Source organism: Schistocerca piceifrons, unplaced genomic scaffold (genome assembly GCF_021461385.2).
Source record: "Schistocerca piceifrons isolate TAMUIC-IGC-003096 unplaced genomic scaffold, iqSchPice1.1 HiC_scaffold_936, whole genome shotgun sequence".
In the NCBI taxonomy this organism is placed as follows: Eukaryota; Metazoa; Arthropoda; class Insecta; order Orthoptera; family Acrididae; genus Schistocerca; species Schistocerca piceifrons.
In genome coordinates, this window is record NW_025729208.1 from 3532501 (window position 1) to 3540000 (window position 7500).

A 7500-nucleotide genomic window follows, 5' to 3' on the forward strand; every position below is an offset into this window, starting at 1 on the left:
TAGGTGCAATGCAGCATCGAGAATGCATCAGCTACTAGCTAAACTAGGCTAGACACTACTCTATATATAATTATTTCATCGCCGTGAATCCCGTCGCAGCACCCCGCCGTCACGATGCCCGTCGCTGCCATCTACCTCGTCACCAGACTCAGAAGAAACATGTTCATGCACTCGACGATCCGCCAGATAGGCAGCCCGCGCACGGCCACGCGGAGCATACCATAAGAAGCGACGGCGATTGTGAATGTTCATTGGTACTGATGGGGTTCGTTCTGTAGCATTTCCTTCATCTGGGGAATTACCACGCCGTGCTCTCGTCGCCGCTGCGGGTCCCAGGGCTACAGGATCTGCGCGTCGCCGTCGATCCGTTCTTCTTGCTGCCTGCTGTGCTGCTCTTCCCCCTGCCATCACATACACACGCATCTGCTTAGCAGAAAACTCATCTGACATCACACGCAGTACTTCACACGCGTCTACGTCTCGCACGATTTCAGACACATTCTTACTACGTAAAATGTGAAGTAATTCCGTTGCTGCATCCTTTCCTTGACACATATATACCATGTGTTCCGGATCTCCCTCAGCACCACACATACAGCTATTATTATCTGAACTACTGATTTTATATAGGTAAGTGGGATATGGACCATGTCCAGTAAGAAAATGGACCATACCCCTACTCACATTTATATGTCGCATCCGGTGTCGTTCCCTGATATCCGGGAAAATTTCATACACTCGTCTACCCGTGTCAATGTTGTCCCAGATTTGTTGCCACTCTCTGACCATCCAGTGTTTGAGCTCTAATTTGTTTTCAATTCTCGTACCTGTAATTGCCTCTACTTTGTCAGCTTTGCCCCTCTTCAGCCAGTAAAGGGCTCCTCGACGCCTGATTTGTAAGTCTACAGGGTATAGATCTAGGATCACCAACAGTGCCTCCACTGGCGTGGTTTTGAAGGCTCCTGTCATTCTAATGAGAACGCTGCGTTGCATCCTTCTCAGATGCCTAACTGGTTGCACCTGTCGCAGCTTGTGTGCCCAGGCACTTGCCCCAAATGACACAATCGACGTTAGAATAGCCTCATGATAAATTCTAACAACATTAATGGGTAGTTTGTAATTGGAGGTAGCAATCGTACAGATCTTGTTCATAAGGTTCAATGCCTTCTCGCACACCAATTTAATGTGTGCACTAAAGTTCAGCCCCTCATCAAGGTGCAGCCCAAGATATCTACAAACACTCTCCCTGCTAATTGGAGTGCCTTGCAATTTTATGGATGGACCCCTACCTGCAGATAGTTTACCTTTTAACAATATGTATTTAGTTTTACTACCCGCTATTTGAAGTTTGTTGTATGTACACCACTCGCTTACAGTTTTTAAGACTGTAGTTGCTCGATTCTCAATTAAATTTCTAGAATCGCCAGTTATGATTACGAGCAGGTCGTCTGCATATGCTATTATACCGGCTACGTTTTCGTTATTTTCCAATATTTCCAAGAGTGGTTCTGTCAGAACATCCCAGAATATAGGGCCACAAATGGAGCCCTGGGGGCATCCCTTACTAATGTGCCTTGTTATTGTGTGTTCTGGTGATCTCCATATTACCCTTCTATCCTTGCAGTAATCAAGCATCGACATGTATAAGCACTTTGGAGTTCTTAGCTCTCGCAGTCTTGCGAACAGCGAAGGCCAGAACAAATTATCGAAAGCACCCTGTATGTCAATCGTCACACCGACAACATACTTCGCCTGCGAAGTTGAAGTTATGTGTAATGCTTGATTAACTGCATCATCTATCGACCGTCCAGCCCGAAAACCGTACTGACATTGGTTGAGCCCGTAGAGCTCCCTGTGATCGCTCAGCCGTCCGCACAACAACCGTTCCTGGACCTTCCCCATAGTGTTCAGCAGGCAAATTGGACGGTAACTCTTCACGAATTTCGGATCTCTATCTTCCCCTTTTTTGATAATGGTTGCCTCAGCGATCTTCCATACCTTTGGTATTCTTCCCTGCAAGAGGCACTCATTAAAAAGAGCTGTTAGATATGGCACGATTTTACTTTTCAGTTGTTGTAACGTTTCTGCTGTGATCTTGTCTATTCCGGGGGATTTATTTTTCTTCATGGTGTCAATAGCACGACTCACTTCCTCCTGAGCAAATGGTACAACCACTCCTTCATCTGGATACTCTTCTTGCATCTTCTGTCTCAAGAGTGCCTGGTGTTCATTATCTGAAGCCGGATCATCACTTGGGAGTAAACTTTCCATTAAATACTCCGCCGAATCTCGCCACCCTGATGTAGTAGAACCATCTGCCTTCTGAAGCGTCGACAAGATGAGAGGTGTCTTAAGCTTCTCACTCACGATTTTATATGGTAAGCCCCACACATTAGTTCGAAACTCCTTTTTAACGAAGGTTTCCCAGTGCTTTGTTCTCGTATTGATTAATTCCTCCTTATAAACTGCTTTGATTTCCCGATAAATTAGCAACCTTCTCTGCTTCTCTCTGTCACCGAGAGACCTCTGATATGCGCGCCGTGCCCTACGAACATTTCTCTTTAATTCTGTTAGTGTGGAACTCCATGGCACTTTCGAGCCGCGAAAGAATGGACGCTTAGGTATGAAGGTATTCATAAGGTTTTGTATATGGACCTGTATTGCTTCTGCTGTCGAATCAATGTCAAAGCCATTCCCCTCCGGCACCTGCAGTTGAAACTCCTCCCTCATGCGCTCCCATTCTGCTCTTTTGTAGTCGAAGTAGGTCCCTATATAATTCTCCTCCCTGTTTACATTGTTTACGCTTACAAGGCTAAAGGTAATCATATTATGATCACTTGTAGTCACTCTGTTCAGTACTTCCCAGGCCTGTATCCTATTTAGCACAATACCATTTGCCAATGTAATGTCGATATTAGATTTTGCCCCTGCTCTATTATGATAAGTTGGTGGAAACCCGGGTTTATTCACAATTATTAAGTTCTGCTCCGCAATAGCATCCTGTAGTTCAAGTCCTCTCTCGTCGGTTTCTCTACTGTTCCATAGTACTGATTTAGCATTTGCATCTATTGTGAAGATGTGATATCTGTTACCTCCAACCTCGTTGGCTCTTATCATTTTATCGAGATAGGGTTGTATCTCATGTGCATATTGAAAGTACAGGTTAGTTATGAGAAAGACACCCTCAGTTGTCGTTAGCTCCACAGTAACAGAGTGTTCATCATTTACCTGAGCAATTGTTGTCACTGATACTTCTCTTTTCAGCACCACAACAGCCACCATTGGGTTCTCTCCATTCATGATCACTCTTGCACCCATTGGGCAATGTACCAGTTTCCCTTTCGTAGTATAAGGCTCCTGGATACATATAATATCCAAACCTCGATCTTCTGCAACCTTCCATATTTCTGTCATTACGGTGGTGCTACGCATAGCATTAATCTGAGCAACAGTTATACCTAAATTTCTTCTACTCATTAAGGCTGTCTGACATGATTATAAAATCTGAAACCTGTCTTGTCGTACTCATAAACTGTTCTACCATAACACTCCACAAATTCCTTATAGAGCTCCTCTTGATCAAATTTTTCGTTACGTCGGGTATATGCCCTCTGAAGTATCTCACCCAATTCTTTCTTCCCAGTTGGTAGATTATTACATCGCAAAAAGAGCCTATCGGCAGTTCCGGGATATGGAAAGCCGATTGTATTCCCTTTTGGATGCCCTATTCTGACAATGTGCCTAAGGGCTACAACTAATACACTCATATCTTCTAATCTAGAGAGTCTGTAATTCTCTTCAAGATCAACATAAATCGATCGAGGATCTGACTGTTTATAGTCATTTCCCTCATTTGTTGTAGGCTTCAGTGTGTCTTCACTGTCTGTAAAGTCGGTCTGAGTACCAATAGTGATCATGTCGGGTTTATGACAGGGCTCGATAGTCTTTTTGCTTTTGCTCTTTAACTTTGACCTAATCTTGGAGAGAATTCCATGATTTTCAAGGCCAACATTACACATTTTATTCCCTGCAATGGTAGAGCTAATGGTGCTGTCCTGAATTGATGAAGAAAGATTTTTCCCCTGTTCCTGGGGGAAATTACTACTGTCTGTGATTTTGTTCTTATCGGTATCAACTATATTCTGATCATTATTTTCACTATTGCCTAACGCGAGATCTAACTTGTCGGTATCAACTATATTCTGATCATTATTTTCACTATTGCCAAACGCGAGATCTGACTTGTCCTTAAGGTACATCTTATCTTCACTTGTAACTGTCGTTTCGTCCTCTAATGTGTTAACATCCACGCAGTGGGCTAGTTCTAAAGTATATAGAGGTTGCCTGTTCTCGCGTAGCATGTTCCTCCATGCAATTGCCCTACGCCAATTCCTAAGCCTCGTGGAGGGTGGCTTATGTTTCCTACGTATCATATTCTTATCAGCTATTTGTGCAATTTCCTGACATTTGAAGTCTCTGCCTGGTATGAACTCTTCACTATATGGTGATAGATTACTGTCCATAATCTGTACTCTCAATTAATCTGCGCAAATATAGCTGATAGGTAGGGCACTGAGGACCTGGTGTATTGCACACCTTGCCTCTCGTAGAACATGGAATACACTTTGCTGGCTTATTAGAGTTCGGACAATTTGTTTTTTGGTGGTTGTCTTCACCACAATGTGAACACACAAAGGACTTGGCAGTACATTTTGCACTTCTGTGACCGAAATTCTGGCACTTGAAGCATTTGAAGGCAAAATAGTCTTTCACCGACAGTGATCTAAAATCCACATACACTCGTTTTGCTTCTACTAACAGCTTCCTCACTCTTGCACTTACTACAAAAACATGGTTTACCTCCACCTTTCCTTTAGGGCCAGTCTTAAAACAGGGTCGCATTTCTTCAAGGATCTCTTGTTTACTTATCTTGTCAGCAAAATTTTGCTGCCAGATTGTCTCTACTAGCTCTTGCTCTCCAAATTCACTTGGCACATCGTAAATAATGATAAGAGGACGCTTCTTCCTAGGTGGCTCGCACTTCAAAGTTTCAGCGACTTTACTATTTGTAGAGATCTTTTGGATATCAGCAGGAGATTCAGTTTCAACAATGAGAACACTGTTCACGGCACGCATACTTTTAATTTTAATTTGCTCTTTCCTTGGGTCAATCACACTTGTAAACCTCTGCTTTGTTACTTTTGCATCACTCTCATCTTTTGATTTCACAAATAGTACATTCGGCGCCTTTGCTTGTGCAGATGCTATTTTGGCTTTGGTGGTGGGTACATACTTGCTTGGTTTTGCTACAACTTCAGCAAATGAAGGTGCAGCCACTTTTGGGATCTCGTCTTTAATAGTCTTGATTTCTTTGGAGATTCCCTCACTCTTCTCAACAAGTGTCTCTCGCAGCCACTGGTTTTGCTTGACGAGCTCCTCGTTCCTACCAACCAATTTGCATTGGTACATCGCCCACAATGCTAGCTTGTTCCGCAATTCACTCATTACATTTACTGTAATCTTTTTGGTAGGTGTCATGTGTTCATCTATGAATTCCAAAATGTTTGTATAATAGTCCTCAACTTTATTTAATTTGGTGCCCCCACAACTTTCATCCCCCACATTTCCTTCCTCGTCTTCTGAGGATGACATTATGCTAGCATATAGCACAGTCTATTGGACAAACTGTGAGCACACACAATATCTCGCAACAGCGAGGCAGGGTGCGTCGATCTACTCTATTTACCCAACGTCTGGCCCACTCTCACCAAGAGTGAGATAGAGTCGGATTCAGAGTTTAGTGGCAAGCTGATGTTATGCTTGTCCGTGGTACAACGATCGAACAAACAGCCGCCCAAAGACTCGTGGTACACAGATCGAACTAAAGTCGCTTCCTACCGCCTGTGGTACACAGATCAAACTATCGACGAACGTGGTACAAAGATCGAACTATGCACGCCTGTGGTACACAGATCGAACCATGTCTGACAGAGAATTTTGAAGGTTAAGTTACTATTAATACAGTTATTTGACCAGACTTAGTCACAGATTAGATCACTTACAACGTGATTTACGCCTCTAGGTGCAGAAACATACCCGCTGCATCAGAGTTATATGAAGGGGGACTGTACAGATTAAGATGTTCAAAATCAGTGTCACAATCAGATAGTCACAATCAAGAGTGAAACCAATACTCACAGTTCACACGTTTGACAGTTCTCGAATACCGACACGAACTCGCCCACGTGAAACGCAGCTCGAATGTGACGATGTCGAGAAGAACTCCCGCGAAAATGCGAGTAATACACACGCAAACTACAGATTTTTTCCTAATGCATAATCGACACAACACATCACGGCAGCCATCTTGAAGGGACAGCGGGAATCTCGTTAATCCATTCATGCGCGTCACTAATTAGATGACGAGGCATTTGGCTACCTTAAGAGAGTCATAGTTACTCCCGCCGTTTACCCGCGCTTGCTTGAATTTCTTCACGTTGACATTCAGAGCACTGGGCAGAAATCACATTGCGTCAACACCCGCTAGGGCCATCGCAATGCTTTGTTTTAATTAGACAGTCGGATTCCCCCAGTCCGTGCCAGTTCTGAGTTGATCGTTGAATGGCGGCCGAAGAGAATCCGCGCACCCGCGCGCCCCCGGAGGAGCACGCTAAGGCGGACGCGGCCTCGCAGCAAGGAAGATCCGTGGGAGGCCAAGGCACGGGACCGAGCTCGGATCCTGCACGCAGGTTGAAGCACCGGGGCGCGAACGCCGCGCAGGCGCGCGCATCCTGCACCGCCGGCCAGCACGAGGCCGACCAACGGCGAGAGCAGACCACGCCCGCGCTAAACGCCCGCACTTACCGGCACCCCTACGGCACTCACCTCGCCCAGGCCCGGCACGTTAGCGCTGACCCACTTCCCGACCAAGCCCGACACGCCCCGATCCTCAGAGCCAATCCTTATCCCGAAGTTACGGATCCAATTTGCCGACTTCCCTTACCTACATTATTCTATCGACTAGAGGCTCTTCACCTTGGAGACCTGCTGCGGATATGGGTACGAACCGGCGCGACACCTCCACGTGGCCCTCTCCCGGATTTTCAAGGTCCGAGGGGAAGATCGGGACACCGCCGCAACTGCGGTGCTCTTCGCGTTCCAAACCCTATCTCCCTGCTAGAGGATTCCAGGGAACTCGAACGCTCATGCAGAAAAGAAAACTCTTCCCCGATCTCCCGACGGCGTCTCCGGGTCCTTTTGGGTTACCCCGACGAGCATCTCTAAAAGAGGGGCCCGACTTGTATCGGTTCCGCTGCCGGGTTCCGGAATAGGAACCGGATTCCCTTTCGCCCAACGGGGGCCAGCACAAAGCGCATCATGCTATGACGGCCCCCATCAACATCGGATTTCTCCTAGGGCTTAGGATCGACTGACTCGTGTGCAACGGCTGTTCACACGAAACCCTTCTCCGCGTCAGCCCTCCAGGGCCTCGCTGGAGTA

General features: G+C 45.8%; 1 pseudogene; it reads right to left on the bottom strand.

Moving 5' to 3' along the window:
- Positions 1-6314: 6314 nt before the first annotated feature.
- LOC124771748 overlaps positions 6315-7500 on the bottom strand; it is a 3009-nt pseudogene continuing 1823 nt past the window's right edge.